Here is a 19,398-nt window from a genome sequence, read left to right as displayed (position 1 = left end):
TCAGAGATCATCCCATGAAGTGACCAGTGCATCAGAGATCATCCCATGAAGTGACCAGTGCATCAGAGATCATCCCATGAAGGGACCAGTGCATCAGATCATCCCATGAAGGGACCAGGGCATCAGATCATCCCATGAAGGGACCAGGGCATTAAACATCATTCCATGAAGGGACCAGGGCATTAAAGATCATCCCATGAAGGGACCAGTGCATCAGAGATCATCCCATGAAGGGACCAGTGCATCAAAGATCATCTCATGAAGGAACCATTAGTGCATCAAAGATCATCGCATGAAGGGACCAGTGCATCAAAGATCAACCCATGAAGGGACCATTAGTGCATCAAAGATCATCCCATGAAGGGACCAGTGCATCAGAGATCATCCCATGAAGGGACCAGTGCATCAGAGATCATCCTATAAAGGACCAGTGCATCCAAGATCATCCCATGAAGGGACCAGTGCGTCAAAGATCATCCCATGAAGGGACTAGTGCGTCAAAGATCATCCCATGAAGGGACCAGGGCATCACAGCACTAAGATAAAAGGTATGCAAGTTCATCCCGTGAAGGGACCGGTGCATCAAAGATCATCCCGTGAAGGGACCAGTGCATCAAAGATCATCCCGTGAAGGGACCAGTGCATCAAAGATCATCCCGTGAAGGGACCAGTGCATCAAAGATCATCCCGTGAAGGGACCAGTGCATCAAAGATCATCCCGTGAAGGGACCAGTGCATCAAAGATCATCCCGTGAAGGGACCAGTGCATCAAAGATCATCCCGTGAAGGGACCAGTGCATCAAAGATCATCCCATGAAGGGACCATTAGTGCATCAAAGATCATCCCATGAAGGGACCAGTGCATCAGAGATCATCCCATGAAGGGACCAGTGCATCAGAGATCATCCCATGAAGGGACCAGTGCATCAGAGACCATCCCATGAAGGGACCAGGGCATTAAACATCATCCCATGAAGGGACCAGTGCATCAGAGATCATCCCATGAAGGGACCAGGGCATTAAACATCATCCCATGAAGGGACCAGTGCATCAGAGATCATCCCATGAAGGGACCAGGGCATTAAACATCATCCCATGAAGGGACCAGGGCATTAAACATCATCCCATGAAGGGACCAGGGCATTAAAGATCATCCCATGAAGGGACCAGCGCATCAAAGATCATCCCATGAAGGGACCAGCGCATCAGAGATCATCCCATGAAGGGACCAGGGCATCAGAGATCATCCCATGAAGGGACCAGGGCATCAGAGATCATCCCATGAAGGGACCAGTGCATCAGAGATCATCCCATGAAGGGACCAGTGCATCAGAGATCATCCCATGAAGGGACCAGTGCATCAGAGATCATCCCATGAAGGGACCAGTGCATCAGAGATCCTCCCATGAAGGGACCAGTGCATCAGAGATCATCCCATGAAGGGACCAGTGCATCAGAGATCATCCCATGAAGGGACCAGTGCATCAAAGATCATCCCATGGAGGGACCAGTGCATCAAAGATCATCCCATGGAGGGACCAGTGCATCAAATATCATCCCATGGAGGGACCAGTGCATCGCAGCTCTCAGATTAGAGAACTGTGCAAGATCATCCTGGGAAGGGACGAGTGCATCACAGCACTCAGATTAGATGTATGCAAGATCATCCCATGAAGGGACCAGTGCATCAGAGATCAGCCCATGAAGGGACCAGTGCATCAAAGATCAACCCATGAAGGGACCAGTGCATCAAAGATCATCCCGTGAAGGGACCAGTGCATAAGAGATCATCCCGTGAAGGGACCAGTGCATAAGAGATCATCCCGTGAAGGGACCAGTGCATCAGAGATCATCCCGTGAAGGGACCAGTGCATCAGAGATCATCCCGTGAAGGGACCAGTGCATCAGAGATCATCCCGTGAAGGGACCAGTGCATCAGAGATCATCCCGTGAAGGGACCAGTGCATCAGAGATCATCCCGTGAAGGGACCATGAAGGGACCAGTGCATCAGAGATCATCCCGTGAAGGGACCAGTGCATCAGAGATCATCCCGTGAAGGGACCAGTGCATCAGAGATCATCCCATGAAGGGACCATGAAGGGACCAGTGCATCAGAGATCATCCCATGAAGGGATGAGTGCATCAATATCATCCCATGAAGGGACCAGTGCATCACAGCACTCAGATTAGAGGTACACAAGATCATCCCATGAAGGGACAAGTGCATCAGAGATCATCCCATGAAGTGACCAGTGCATCAGAGATCATCCCATGAAGTGACCAGTGCATCAGAGATCATCCCATCAAGTGACCAGTGCATCAGAGATCATCCCATCAAGTGACCAGTGCATCAGAGATCATCCCATGAAGGGACCAGTGCATCAGATCATCCCATGAAGGGACCAGGGCATCAGATCATCCCATGAAGGGACCAGGGCATTAAACATCATTCCATGAAGGGACCAGGGCATTAAAGATCATCCCATGAAGGGACCAGTGCATCAGAGATCATCCCATGAAGGGACCAGTGCATCAGAGATCATCCCATGAAGGAACCATTAGTGCATCAAAGATCATCGCATGAAGGGACCAGTGCATCAAAGATCAACCCATGAAGGGACCATTAGTGCATCAAAGATCATCCCATGAAGGGACCAGTGCATCAGAGATCAGCCCATGAAGGGACCAGTGCATCAGAGATCATCCTATAAAGGACCAGTGCATCCAAGATCATCCCATGAAGGGACCAGTGCGTCAAAGATCATCCCATGAAGGGACTAGTGCGTCAAAGATCATCCCATGAAGGGACCAGGGCATCACAGCACTAAGATAAAAGGTATGCAAGTTCATCCCGTGAAGGGACCGGTGCATCAAAGATCATCCCATGGAGGGACCAGTGCATCAAAGATCATCCCATGGAGGGACCAGTGCATCAAAGATCATCCCATGGAGGGACCAGTGCATCACAGCTCTCAGATTAGAGAGCTGTGCAAGATCATCCTGGGAAGGGACGAGTGCATCACAGCACTCAGATTAGATGTATGCAAGATCATCCCATGAAGGGACCAGTGCATCAGAGATCAGCCCATGAAGGGACCAGTGCATCAAAGATCAACCCATGAAGGGACCATTAGTGCATCAAAGATCATCCCATGAAGGGACCAGTGCATCAGAGATCATCCCATGAAGGGACCAGTGCATCAGAGATCATCCCATGAAGGGACCAGTGCATCAAAGATCATCCCATGAAGGGACCAGTGCATCAAAGATCATCCCATGAAGGGACCAGTGCAGCAGAGATCATCCCATGAAGAGACCAGGGCATTAAACATCATCCCATGAAGGGACCAGTGCATCACAGCACTCAGATTAGAGGTGTGCAAGATAATCCCATGAAGGGACCAGTGCATCAAAGATCAACCCATGAAGGGACCATTAGTGCATCAAACATCATCCCGTGAAGGGACCATTAGTGCATCAAACATCATCCCGTGAAGGGGCCAGTTCATCAGACATCATCCCGTGAAGGGGCCAGTGCATCAGAGATCATCCCATGAAGGGGCCAGTGCATCAGAGATCATCCCATGAAGGGGCCAGTGCATCAGAGATCATCCCATGAAGGGGCCAGTGCATCAGAGATCATCCCATGAAGGGGCCAGTGCATCAGAGATCATTCCATGAAGGGGCCAGTGCATCAGAGATCATCCCGTGAAGGGACCGGTGCATCAGAGATCATCCCGTGAAGGGACCGGTGCATCAGAGATCATCCCGTGAAGGGACCGGTGCATCAAAGATCATCCCGTGAAGAGACCAGTGCATCAGAGATCATCCCATGAAGGGACCTGTGCATCAAACATCATCCCATGAAGGGACCTGTGCATCAAACATCATCCCATGAAGGGACCAGTGCATCAAAGATCATCCCATGAAGGGACCAGTACATCAAGATCATCCCATGAAGGGACCAGGGCATCACAGCACTAAGATAAAAGGTATGCAAGTTCATCCCGTGAAGGGACCGGTGCATCAGAGATCATCCCATGAAGGGACCAGGGCATTAAACATCATCCCATGAAGGGACCAGGGCATCAGAGATCATCCCGTGAAGGGGCCAGTGCATCAGAGATCATCCCGTGAAGGGGCCAGTGCATCAAAGATCATCCCGTGAAGGGACCAGTGCATCAAAGATCATCCCGTGAAGGGACCAGTGCATCAAAGATCATCCCGTGAAGGGACCAGTGCATCAAAGATCATCCCGTGAAGGGACCAGTGCATCAAAGATCATCCCGTGAAGGGACCAGTGCATCAAAGATCATCCCGTGAAGGGACCAGTGCATCAAAGATCATCCCGTGAAGGGACCAGTGCATCAAAGATCATCCCGTGAAGGGACCATTAGTGCATCAAAGATCATCCCATGAAGGGACCAGTGCATCAGAGATCATCCCATGAAGGGACCAGTGCATCAGAGATCATCCCATGAAGGGACCAGTGCATCAGAGATCATCCCATGAAGGGACCAGGGCATTAAACATCATCCCATGAAGGGACCAGTGCATCAGAGATCATCCCATGAAGGGACCAGGGCATTAAACATCATCCCATGAAGGGACCAGGGCATTAAAGATCATCCCATGAAGGGACCAGCGCATCAAAGATCATCCCATGAAGGGACCAGCGCATCAAAGATCATCCCATGAAGGGACCAGCGCATCAGAGATCATCCCATGAAGGGACCAGGGCATCAGAGATCATCCCATGAAGGGACCAGTGCATCAGAGATCATCCCATGAAGGGACCAGTGCATCACAGCACTCGGATAAGAGGTATGCAAGATCATCCCGTGAAGGAACCAGTGCATCAAAGATCATCCCGTGAAGGGACCAGTGCATCAGAGATCATCCCGTGAAGAGGCCAGTGCATCAGAGATCATCCCGTGAAGGGGCCAGTGCATCAGAGATCATCCCGTGAAGGGGCCAGTGCATCAGAGATCATCCCGTGAAGGGGCCAGTGCATCAGAGATCATCCCGTGAAGGGACCAGTGCATCAGAGATCATCCCGTGAAGGGACCAGTGCATCAGAGATCATCCCGTGAAGGGACCAGTGCATCAGAGATCATCCCGTGAAGGGACCAGTGCATCAGAGATCATCCCGTGAAGGGACCAGTGCATCAAAGATCATCCCGTGGAGGGACCAGTGCATCAAAGATCATCCAATGGAGGGACCAGTGCATCAAAGATCATCCCATGGAGGGACCAGTGCATCAAAGATCATCCCATGGAGGGACCAGTGCATCAAAGATCATCCCATGGAGGGACCAGTGCATCACAGCTCTCAGATTAGAGAGCTGTGCAAGATCATCCTGGGAAAGGACGAGTGCATCACAGCACTCAGATTAGATGTATGCAAGATCATCCCATGAAGGGACCAGTGCATCAGAGATCAGCCCATGAAGGGACCAGTGCATCAAAGATCAACCCATGAAGGGACCATTAGTGCATCAAAGATCATCCCATGAAGGGACCAGTGCATCAGAGATCATCCCATGAAGGGACCAGTGCATCAAAGATCATCCCATGAAGGGACCAGTGCATCAAAGATCATCCCATGAAGGGACCAGTGCATCAAATATCATCCCATGAAGGGACCAGTGCATCAGAGATCATCCCATGAAGAGACCAGGGCATTAAACATCATCCCATGAAGGGACCAGTGCATCACAGCACTCAGATTAGAGGTGTGCAAGATAATCCCATGAAGGGACCAGTGCATCAAAGATCAACCCATGAAGGGACCATTAGTGCATCAAACATCATCCCGTGAAGGGACCATTAGTGCATCAAACATCATCCCGTGAAGGGGCCAGTTCATCAGACATCATCCCGTGAAGGGGCCAATGCATCAGAGATCATCCCATGAAGGGGCCAGTGCATCAGAGATCATCCCATGAAGGGGCCAGTGCATCAGAGATCATCCCATGAAGGGGCCAGTGCATCAGAGATCATCCCATGAAGGGGCCAGTGCATCAGAGATCATTCCATGAAGGGGCCAGTGCATCAGAGATCATCCCGTGAAGGGACCAGTGCATCAGAGATCATCCCGTGAAGGGACCGGTGCATCAGAGATCATCCCGTGAAGGGACCGGTGCATCAAAGATCATCCCGTGAAGAGACCAGTGCATCAGAGATCATCCCATGAAGGGACCTGTGCATCAAACATCATCCCATGAAGGGACCTGTGCATCAAACATCATCCCATGAAGGGACCAGTGCATCAAGATCATCCCATGAAGGGACCAGTGCATCAAGATCATCCTATGAAGGGACCAGTGCATCAGAGATCATCCCATGAAGGGACCAGTGCATCAGAGATCATCCCATGAAGGGACCAGTGCATCAGAGATCATCTTATGAAGGGACCAGTGCATCAGAGATCATCCCATGAAGGGACCAGGGCATCAGAGATCATCCCATGAAGGGACCAGTGCATCAGAGATCATCCCATGAAGGCACCAGTGCATCAGAGATCATCCCATGAAGGCACCAGTGCATCAGAGATCATCCCATGAAGGCACCAGTGCATCAGAGATCATCCCATGAAGGCACCAGTGCATCAGAGATCATCCCATGAAGGCACCAGTGCATCAGAGATCATCCCATGAAGGGACCAGTCCATCAGAGATCATCCCATGAAGGGACCAGTCCATCAGAGATCATCCCATGAAGGGACCAGTGCATCAAGATCATCCCATGAAGGGACCAGTGCATCAAGATCATCCCATGAAGGGACCAGTGCATCACAGCACTCAGATTAGAGGTACGCAAGATCATCCTATGAAGGAACCAGTGCATCAGAGATCATCCCATGAAGGGACAAGTGCATCAGAGATCATCCCATGAAGAGACCAGTGCATCAGAGATCATCCCATGAAGTGACCAGTGCATCAGAGATCATCCCATGAAGTGACCAGTGCATCAGAGATCATCCCATGAAGGGACCAGTGCATCACAGCACTCAGATTAGAGGTATGCAAGATCATCCCATGAAGGGACCAGGGCATTAAAGATCATCCCATGAAGGGACCAGGGCATCAAAGACCATCCCATGAAGGGACCAGTGCATCAAAGATCAACCCATGAAGGGACCATTAGTGCATCAAAGATCATCCCATGAAGGGACCAGTGCATCAGAGATCATCCCATGAAGGGACCAGTGCATCAAAGATCATCCCGTGAAGGGACCAGTGCATCAAAGATCATCCCGTGAAGGGACCAGTGCATCAAAGATCATCCCGTGAAGGGACCAGTGCATCAAAGATCATCCCGTGAAGGGACCAGTGCATCAAAGATCATCCCGTGAAGGGACCAGTGCATCAAAGATCATCCCGTGAAGGGACCATTAGTGCATCAAAGATCATCCCATGAAGGGACCAGTGCATCAAAGATCATCCCATGAAGGGACCAGTGCATCAGAGATCATCCCATGAAGGGACCAGTGCATCAGAGATCATCCCATGAAGGGACCAGTGCATCACAGCACTCAGATTAGAGGTATGCAAGATCATCCCATGAAGGGACCAGGGCATTAAAGATCATCCCATGAAGGTACCAGTGCAAAGATGATCCCATGAAGGGAACAGTGCAAAGATGATCCCATGAAGGGACCAGAGAATCAAAGATCTTCCCATGAAGCGACCAGGGCATTAAAGATCATCCCATGAAGGTACCAGTGCATCAGATCATCCCATGAAGGTACCAGGGCATCAAAGATCATCCCATGAAGGGACCAGGGCATCAAAGATCATCCCATGAAGGGACCAGTGCATCAGAGATCATCCCATGAAGGGACCAGTGCATCAGAGATCATCCCATGAAGGGACCAGTGCATCAGAGATCATCCCATGAAGGGACCAGTGCATCAGAGATCATCCCATGAAGGGACCAGTGCATCAAGATCATCCCATGAAGGGACCAGTGCATCAAGATCATCCCATGAAGGGACCAGTGCATCACAGCACTCAGATTAGAGGTACGCAAGATCATCCCATGAAGGGACCAGTGCATCAGATATCATCCCATGAAGGGACCAGTGCATCAGAGATCATCCCATGAAGGGACCAGTGCATCAGAGATCATCCCTTGAAGGGAACAGTGCATCAGAGATCATCCCATGAAGGGGCCAGTGCATCAGAGATGATCCCATGAAGGGGCCAGTGCATCAGAGATCATCCCATGAAGGCACCAGTGCATCAGAGATCATCCCATGAAGGCACCAGTGCATCAGAGATCATCCCATGAAGGGACCAGTCCATCAGAGATCATCCCATGAAGGGACCAGTCCATCAGAGATCATCCCATGAAGGGACCAGTGCATCAAGATCATCCCATGAAGGGACCAGTGCATCAAGATCATCCCATGAAGGGACCAGTGCATCACAGCACTCAGATTAGAGGTACGCAAGATCATCCTATGAAGGAACCAGTGCAGAGATCATCCCATGAAGGGACAAGTGCATCAGAGATCATCCCATGAAGAGACCAGTGCATCAGAGATCATCCCATGAAGTGACCAGTGCATCAGAGATCATCCCATGAAGTGACCAGTGCATCAGAGATCATCCCATGAAGGGACCAGTGCATCACAGCACTCAGATTAGAGGTATGCAAGATCATCCCATGAAGGGACCAGGGCATTAAAGATTATCCCATGAAGGGACCAGGGCATCAAAGACCATCCCATGAAGGGACCAGTGCATCAAAGATCAACCCATGAAGGGACCATTAGTGCATCAAAGATCATCCCATGAAGGGACCAGTGCATCAGAGATCATCCCATGAAGGGACCAGTGCATCAAAGATCATCCCGTGAAGGGACCAGTGCATCAAAGATCATCCCGTGAAGGGACCAGTGCATCAAAGATCATCCCGTGAAGGGACCAGTGCATCAAAGATCATCCCGTGAAGGGACCAGTGCATCAAAGATCATCCCGTGAAGGGACCAGTGCATCAAAGATCATCCCGTGAAGGGACCATTAGTGCATCAAAGATCATCCCATGAAGGGACCAGTGCATCAAAGATCATCCCATGAAGGGACCAGTGCATCAGAGATCATCCCATGAAGGGACCAGTGCATCAGAGATCATCCCATGAAGGGACCAGTGCATCACAGCACTCAGATTAGAGGTATGCAAGATCATCCCATGAAGGGACCAGGGCATTAAAGATCATCCCATGAAGGTACCAGTGCATCAGATCATCCCATGAAGGTACCAGGGCATCAAAGATCATCCCATGAAGGGACCAGGGCATCAAAGATCATCCCATGAAGGGACCAGTGCATCAGAGATCATCCCATGAAGGGACCAGTGCATCAGAGATCATCCCATGAAGGGACCAGTGCATCAGAGATCATCCCATGAAGGGACCAGTGCATCAAAGATCATCCCATGAAGGGACCAGTGCATCAAGATCATCCCATGAAGGGACCAGTGCATCAAGATCATCCCATGAAGGGACCAGTGCATCACAGCACTCAGATTAGAGGTACGCAAGATCATCCCATGAAGGGACCAGTGCATCAGATATCATCCCATGAAGGGACCAGTGCATCAGAGATCATCCCATGAAGGGACCAGTGCATCAGAGATCATCCCATGAAGGGACCAGTGCATCAGAGATCATCCCTTGAAGGGAACAGTGCATCAGAGATCATCCCATGAAGGGGCCAGTGCATCAGAGATGATCCCATGAAGGGGCCAGTGCATCAGAGATCATCCCATGAAGGGGCCAGTGCATCAGAGATCATCCCATGAAGGGACAAGTGCATCAGAGATCATCCCATGAAAGGACAAGTGCATCAGAGATCATCCCATGAAGGGACCAGTGCATCAAAGATCATCCCATTAAGGGACCAGTGCATCAAAGATCATCCCATTAAGGGACCAGTGCATCAAAGATCATCCCATGAAGGGACCAGTGCATCAGAGATCATCCCATGAAGGGACCAGGGCATTAAACATCATCCCATGAAGGGACCAGGGCATCAGAGATCATCCCATGAAGGGACCAGGGCATCAAAGATCATCCCATGAAGGGGCCAGTGCATCAGAGATCATCCCATGAAGGGGCCAGTGCATCAGAGATCATCCCATGAAGGGACCAGTGCATCATCCCGTGAAGGGACCAGTGCATCAGAGATCATCCCATGGAGGGACCAGTGCATCAAAGATCATCCCATGGAGGGACCAGTGCATCAAAGATAATCCCATGAAGGGACCAGTGCATCAAAGATCATCCCATGAAGGGACCAGTGCATCAGAGATCATCCCATGAAGGGACCAGTGCATCACAGCACTAAGATAAAAGGTATCAAAGATCATCCCGTGAAGGGACCGGTGCATCAAAGATCATCCCGTGAAGGGGCCAGTGCATCAGATATCATCCCGTGAAGGGGCCAGTGCATCAGATATCATCCCGTGAAGGGGCCAGTGCATCAGATATCATCCCATGAAGGGGCCAGTGCATCAGATATCATCCCATGAAGGGGCCAGTGCATCAGATATCATCCCATGAAGGGGCAAGTGCATCAGAGATCATCCCATGAAGGGGCCAGTGCATCAGAGCTCATCCCATGAAGGTGCCAGTGCATCAGAGATGATCCCATGAATGGACCAGAGCAACACAGCACTCAGATTAGATGTATGCAAGATCATCCCATGAAGGGACCAGTGCATCAGAGATAATCCCATGAAGGGAGCAGTGCATCAGAGATCATCCCATGAAGGGAGCAGTGCATCAGAGATCATCCCATGAAGGGACCAGTGCATCAGAGATCATCCCATGAAGGGACCAGTGCATCAGAGATCATCCCATGAAGGGACCAGTGCATCAAGATCATCCCATGAAGGGACCAGTGCATCAAGATCATCCCATGAAGGGACCAGTGCATCACAGCACTCAGATTAGAGGTACGCAAGATCATCCCATGAAGGGACCAGTGCATCAGATATCATCCCATGAAGGGACCAGTGCATCAGAGATCATCCCATGAAGGGACCAGTGCATCAGAGATCATCCCATGAAGGGACCAGTGCATCAGAGATCATCCCATGAAGGGGCCAGTGCATCAGAGATGATCCCATGAAGGGGCCAGTGCATCAGAGATGATCCCATGAAGGGGCCAGTGCATCAGAGATCATCCCATGAAGGGACAAGTGCATCAGAGATCATCCCATGAAAGGACAAGTGCATCAGAGATCATCCCATGAAGGGACCAGTGCATCAAAGATCATCCCATTAAGGGACCAGTGCATCAAAGATCATCCCATTAAGGGACCAGTGCATCAAAGATCATCCCATGAAGGGACCAGTGCATCAGAGATCATCCCATGAAGGGACCAGGGCATTAAACATCATCCCATGAAGGGACCAGGGCATCAGAGATCATCCCATGAAGGGACCAGGGCATCAAAGATCATCCCATGAAGGGGCCAGTGCATCAGAGATCATCCCATGAAGGGACCAGTGCATCAGAGATCATCCCATGAAGGGACCAGTGCATCATCCCGTGAAGGGACCAGTGCATCAGAGATCATCCCATGGAGGGACCAGTGCATCAAAGATCATCCCATGGAGGGACCAGTGCATCAAAGATAATCCCATGAAGGGACCAGTGCATCAAAGATCATCCCATGAAGGGACCAGTGCATCAGAGATCATCCCATGAAGGGACCAGTGCATCACAGCACTAAGATAAAAGGTATCAAAGATCATCCCGTGAAGGGACCGGTGCATCAAAGATCATCCCGTGAAGGGGCCAGTGCATCAAAGATCATCCCGTGAAGGGGCCAGTGCATCAGATATCATCCCGTGAAGGGGCCAGTGCATCAGATATCATCCCGTGAAGGGGCCAGTGCATCAGATATCATCCCATGAAGGGGCAAGTGCATCAGAGATCATCCCATGAAGGGGCCAGTGCATCAGAGCTCATCCCATGAAGGTGCCAGTGCATCAGAGATGATCCCATGAATGGACCAGAGCAACACAGCACTCAGATTAGATGTATGCAAGATCATCCCATGAAGGGACCAGTGCATCAGAGATAATCCCATGAAGGGAGCAGTGCATCAGAGATCATCCCATGAAGGGACCAGTGCATCAGAGATCATCCCATGAAGGGACCAGTGCATCACAGCACTTAGATTAGAGGTATGCAAGATCATCCCATGAAGGGACCAGTGCATCAAAAATCATCCCATGAAGGGACCAGTGCATCAAAGATCATCCCATGAAGGGACCAGTGCATCAGAGATCATCCCATGAAGGGGCCAGTGCATCAGAGATCATCCCATGAAGGGACCAGTGCATCAGAGATCATCCCATGAAGGGACCAGTGCATCAGAGATCATCCCATGAAGGGACCAGTGCATCAGAGATCATCCCATGAAGGGGCCAGTGCATCAGAGATCATCCCATGAAGGGGCCAGTGCATCAGAGATCATCCCATGAAGGGGCCAGTGCATCAGAGATCATCCCATGAAGGGGCCAGTGCATCAGAGATCATCCCATGAAGGGGCCAGTGCATCAGAGATCATCCCATGAAGGGGCCAGTGCATCAGACATCATCCCATTAAGGGGCCAGTGCATCAGAGATCATCCCATTAAGGGACCAGTGCATCAGAGATCATCCCATTAAGGGACCAGTGCATCAGAGATCATCCCATTAAGGGACCAGTGCATCAGAGATCCCATGAAGGGACCAGTGCATCAAAGATGATCCCATGAATGGACCAGAGCAACAGCACTCAGATTAGAGGTATGCAAGATCATCCCGTGAAGGAACCAGTGCATCAAAGATCATCCCGTGAAGGGACCAGTGCATCAAAGATCATCCCGTGAAGGGACCAGTGCATCAAAGATCATCCCGTGAAGGGACCAGTGCATCAAAGATCATCCCGTGAAGGGACCAGTGCATCAAAGATCATCCCGTGAAGGGACCATTAGTGCATCAAAGATCATCCCATGAAGGGACCATTAGTGCATCAAAGATCATCCCATGAAGGGACCAGTGCATCAGAGATCATCCCGTGAAGGGACCAGTGCATCAGAGATAATCCCATGAAGGGAACAGTGCATCACAGCACTCAGATTAGAGGTATGCAAGATCATCCCATGAAGGGACCAGGGCATTAAAGATCATCCCATGAAGGGACCAGTGCAAACATGATCCCATGAAGGGACCAGTGCAAACATGATCCCATGAAGGGACCAGTGCAAACATGATCCCATGAAGGGACCAGTGCATCAAAGATCATCCCAAGAAGGGACCAGTGCAGCAAAGATCATCCCATGAAGAGACCCGAGGATCAAAGATCATCCCATGAAGCGACCAGGGTATTAAAGATCATCCCATGAAGGGACCAGTGCAAACATGATCCCATGAAGGGACCAGTGCATCAGAGATCATCCCATGAAGGGGCCAGTGCATCAGAGATCATCCCATGAAGGGACCAGTGCATCAGAGATCATCCCATGAAGGGACCAGTGCATCAGAGATCATCCCTTGAAGGGAACAGTGCATCACAGCACTCAGATTAGAGGTATGCAAGATCATCCCATGAAGGGACCAGGGCATTAAAGATCATCCCATGAAGGGACCAGTGCATCAAAGATCATCCCATGAAGGGACCAGTGCATCAAAGATCATCCCATGAAGGGACCAGTGCATCAGAGATCATCCCATGAAGGGACCAGGGCATTAAACATCATCCCATGAAGGGACCAGGGCATCAGAAATCATCCCATGAAGGGACCAGGGCATCAGAGATCATCCCATGAAGGGGCCAGTGCATCAGAGATCATCCCGTGAAGGGGCCAGTGCATCAGAGATCATCCCGTGAAGGGACCAGTGCATCAGAGATCATCCCGTGAAGGGACCAGTGCATCAGAGATCATCCCGTGAAGGGACCAGTGCATCAGAGATCATCCCGTGAAGGGACCAGTGCATCAGAGATCATCCCATGAAGGGACCAGTGCATCAGAGATCATCCCATGAAGGGACCAGTGCATCAGAGATCATCCCATGAAGGGACCAGTGCATCAGAGATCATCCCATGAAGGGACCAGTGCATCAGAGATCATCCCATGAAGGGACCAGTGCATCAGAGATCATCCCATGAAGGGACCAGTGCATCAGAGATCATCCCATGAAGGGACCAGTGCATCAGAGATCATCCCATGAAGGGACCAGTGCATCACAGCACTCAGATTAGAGGTATGCAAGATCATCCCATGAAGGGACCAGTGCATCCAAGATCATCCCATGAAGGGACCAGTGCATCACAGCACTCAGATTAGAGGTATGCAAGATCATCCCATAAAGGACCAGTGCATCCAAGATCATCCCATGAAGGGACCAGTGCGTCAAAGATCATCCCATGAAGGGACCAGTGCGTCAAAGATCATCCCATGAAGGGACCAGTGCGTCAAAGATCATCCCATGAAGGGACCAGTGCGTCAAAGATCATCCCATGAAGGGACCAGTGCGTCAAAGATCATCCCATGAAGGGACCAGTGCGTCAAAGATCATCCCGTGAAGGGACCGGTGCATCAAAGATCAACCCATGAAGGGACCATTATTGCATCAAAAATCATCCCGTGAAGGGACCATTATTGCATCAAAGATCATCCCGTGAAGGGACCATTAGTGCATCAGAGATCATCCCGTGAAGGGGCCAGTGCATCAGAGATCATCCCGTGAAGGGACCAGTGCATCAGAGATCATCCCATTAAGGGACCAGTGCATCAGAGATCCCATGAAGGGACCAGTGCATCAAAGATGATCCCATGAATGGACCAGAGCAACAGCACTCAGATTAGAGGTATGCAAGATCATCCCGTGAAGGAACAAGTGCATCAAAGATCATCCCGTGAAGGGACCAGTGCATCAAAGATCATCCCGTGAAGGGACCAGTGCATCAAAGATCATCCCGTGAAGGGACCAGTGCATCAAAGATCATCCCGTGAAGGGACCAGTGCATCAAAGATCATCCCGTGAAGGGACCATTAGTGCATCAAAGATCATCCCATGAAGGGACCATTAGTGCATCAAAGATCATCCCATGAAGGGACCAGTGCATCAGAGATCATCCCGTGAAGGGACCAGTGCATCAGAGATCATCCCATGAAGGGAACAGTGCATCACAGCACTCAGATTAGAGGTATGCAAGATCATCCCATGAAGGGACCAGGGCATTAAAGATCATCCCATGAAGGGACCAGTGCAAACATGATCCCATGAAGGGACCAGTGCAAACATGATCCCATGAAGGGACCAGTGCAAACATGATCCCATGAAGGGACCAGTGCATCAAAGATCATCCCAAGAAGGGACCAGTGCAGCAAAGATCATCCCATGAAGAGACCCGAGGATCAAAGATCATCCCATGAAGCGACCAGGGTATTAAAGATCATCCCATGAAGGGACCAGTGCATCAGAGATCACCCCATGAAGGGACCAGTGCATCAGAGATCATCCCATGAAGGGACCAGTGCATCAGAGATCATCCCATGAAGGGACCAGTGCATCAGAGATCATCCCATCAAGGGACCAGTGCATCAGAGATCATCCCATGAAGGGACCAGTGCATCAGAGATCATCCCATGAAGGGACCAGTGCATTAAGATGATCCCATGAAGGGACCAGTGCATCAAGATCATCCCATGAAGGGACCAGTGCATCAAGATCATCCCATGAAGGGACCAGTGCATCAAGATCATCCCATGAAGGGACCAGTGCATCACAGCACTCAGATTAGAGGTACACAAGATCATCCCAAAAAGGGACAAGTGAATCAGAGATCATCCCATGAAGGGACAAGTGCATCAGAGACCATCCCATGAAGAGACCAGTGCATCAGAGATCATCCCATGAAGTGACCAGTGCATCAGAGATCATCCCATGAAGTGACCAGTGCATCAGAGATCATCCCATGAAGTGACCAGTGCATCAGATCATCCCATGAAGGGACCAGTGCATCACAGCACTCAGATTAGAGGTATGCAAGATCATCCCATGAAGGGACCAGGGCATTAAAGATCATCCCATGAAGGGACCAGGGCATTAAAGATCATCCCATGAAGGGACCAGGGCATTAAAGATCATCCCATGAAGGGACCAGTGCATCAAAGATCATCCCATGAGGGGACCAGTGCATCAAAGATCATCCCATGAAGGGACCAGTGCATCAAAGATCATCCCATGGAGGGACCAGTGCATCAAAGATCATCCCATGGAGGGACCAGTGCATCAAAGATCATCCCATGGAGGGACCAGTGCATCAAAGATCATCCCATGGAGGGACCAGTGCATCAAAGATCATCCCATGGAGGGACCAGTGCATCAAAGATCATCCCATGGAGGGACCAGTGCATCACATCTCTCAGATTAGAGAGCTGTGCAAGATCATCCTGGGAAGGGACGAGTGCATCACAGCACTCAGATTAGATGTATGCAAGATCATCCCATGAAGGGACCAGTGCATCAGAGATCATCCCGTGAAGCGACCAGTGCATCAGAGATCATCCCATGAAGGGACCAGTGCATCAGAGATCATCCCATGAAGGGACCAGTGCATCAGAGATCATCCCATGAAGGGACCAGTGCATCAGAGATCATCCCATCAAGGGACCAGTGCATCAGAGATCATCCCATGAAGGGACCAGTGCATCAGAGATCATCCCATGAAGGGACCAGTGCATTAAGATCATCCCATGAAGGGACCAGTGCATCAAGATCATCCCATGAAGGGACCAGTGCATCAAGATCATCCCATGAAGGGACCAGTGCATCAAGATCATCCCATGAAGGGACCAGTGCATCAAGATCATCCCATGAAGGGACCAGTGCATCACAGCACTCAGATTAGAGGTACACAAGATCATCCCAAAAAGGGACAAGTGAATCAGAGATCATCCCATGAAGGGACAAGTGCATCAGAGACCATCCCATGAAGAGACCAGTGCATCAGAGATCATCCCATGAAGTGACCAGTGCATCAGAGATCATCCCATGAAGTGACCAGTGCATCAGAGATCATCCCATGAAGTGACCAGTGCATCAGATCATCCCATGAAGGGACCAGTGCATCACAGCACTCAGATTAGAGGTATGCAAGATCATCCCATGAAGGGACCAGGGCATTAAAGATCATCCCATGAAGGGACCAGGGCATCAAAGATCATCCCATGAAGGGACCAGTGCATCAAAGATCATCCCATGAGGGGACCAGTGCATCAAAGATCATCCCATGAAGGGACCAGTGCATCAAAGATCATCCCATGGAGGGACCAGTGCATCAAAGATCATCCCATGGAGGGACCAGTGCATCAAAGATCATCCCATGGAGGGACCAGTGCATCAAAGATCATCCCATGGAGGGACCAGTGCATCAAAGATCATCCCATGGAGGGACCAGTGCATCACATCTCTCAGATTAGAGAGCTGTGCAAGATCATCCTGGGAAGGGACGAGTGCATCACAGCACTCAGATTAGATGTATGCAAGATCATCCCATGAAGGGACCAGTGCATCAGAGATCAGCCCATGAAGGGACCAGTGCATCAAAGATCAACCCATGAAGGGACCATTAGTGCATCAAAGATCATCCCATGAAGGGACCAGTGCATCAGAGACCATCCCATGAAGGGACCAGTGCATCAGAGATCATCCCATGAAGGGACCAGTGCATCACAGCACTCAGATTAGAGGTATGCAAGATCATCCCATGAAGGGACCAGGGCATTAAAGATCATCCCATGAAGGGACCAGTGCATCAAAGATCATCCCATGAAGGGACCAGTGCATCAAAGATCATCCCATGAAGGGACCAGTGCATCAAAGATCATTCCATGAAGGGACCAGTGCATCAGAGATCATCCCATGAAGAGACCAGGGCATTAATCATCATCCCATGAAGGGACCAGTGCATCAGAGATCATCCCATGAAGGGACCAGTGCATCAGAGATCATCCCATGAAGGGACCAGTGCATCAGAGCACTCAGATTAGAGGTATGCAAGATAATCCAATGAAGGGACCAGTGCATCAAAGATCAACCCATGAAGGGACCATTAGTGCATCAAAGATCATCCCATGAAAGGACCAGTGCATCAGAGATCATCCCATGAAGGGACCAGGGCATTAAACATCATCCCATGAAGGGACCAGGGCATTAAACATCATCCCATGAAGGGACCAGGGCATTAAACATCATCCCATGAAGGGACCAGGGCATTAAACAATCCCATGAAGGGACCAGGGCATTAAACATCATCCCATGAAGGGACCAGTGCATCAGAGATCATCCCATGAAGGGACCAGTGCATCAGAGATCATCCCATGAAGAGACCAGGGCATTAAACATCATCCCATGAAGGGACCAGGGCATCAGAGATCATCCCATGAAGGGACCAGTGCATCAAAGATCAACCCATGAAGGGACCATTAGTGCATCAAAGATCATCCCATGAAGGGACCAGTGCATCAAAGATCAACCCATGAAGGGACCAGTGCATCCAAGATCATCCCATGAAGGGACCAGTGCATCCAAGATCATCCCATGAAGGGACCAGTGCATCCAAGATCATCCCATGAAGGGACCAGTGCGTCAAAGATCATCCCATGAAGGGACCAGTGCATCACAGCACTAAGATAAAAGGTATCAAAGATCATCCCGTGAAGGGACCGGTGCATCAAAGATCAACCCATGAAGGGACCATTATTGCATCAAAGATCATCCCGTGAAGGGACCATTAGTGCATCAAAGATCATCCCGTGAAGGGACCGGTGCATCAGAGATCATCCCGTGAAGGGGCCAGTGCATCAGAGATCATCCCGTGAAGGGGCCAGTGCATCAGAGATCATCCCGTGAAGGGGCCAGTGCATCAGAGATCATCCCGTGAAGGGGCCAGTGCATCAGAGATCATCCCGTGAAGGGGCCAGTGCATCAGAGATCATCCCGTGAAGGGGCCAGTGCATCAGAGATCATCCCGTGAAGGGGCCAGTGCATCAGAGATCATCCCGTGAAGGGGCCAGTGCATCAGAGATCATCCCATGAAGGGGCCAGTGCATCAGAGATCATCCCATGAAGGGGCCAGTGCATCAGAGATCATCCCATGAAGGGGCCAGTGCATCAGAGATCATCCAATGAAGGGGCCAGTGCATCAGAGATCATCCCATGAAGGGGTCAGTGCATCAGAGATCATCCCATGAAGGGGCCAGTGCATCAGAGATCATCCCATTAAGGGACCAGTGCAAAGATGATCCCATGAAGGGACCAGTGCATCAAAGATGATCCCATGAATGGACCAGAGCAACACAGCACTCAGATTAGAGGTATGCA

This window comes from Triturus cristatus, chromosome 5_2, assembly GCF_964204655.1.
Source record: "Triturus cristatus chromosome 5_2, aTriCri1.1, whole genome shotgun sequence".
NCBI lineage: Eukaryota > Metazoa > Chordata > Amphibia > Caudata > Salamandridae > Triturus > Triturus cristatus.
The sequence above is the reverse complement of the archived record's forward strand: the minus strand, read 5'-3'. Positions refer to the sequence as shown.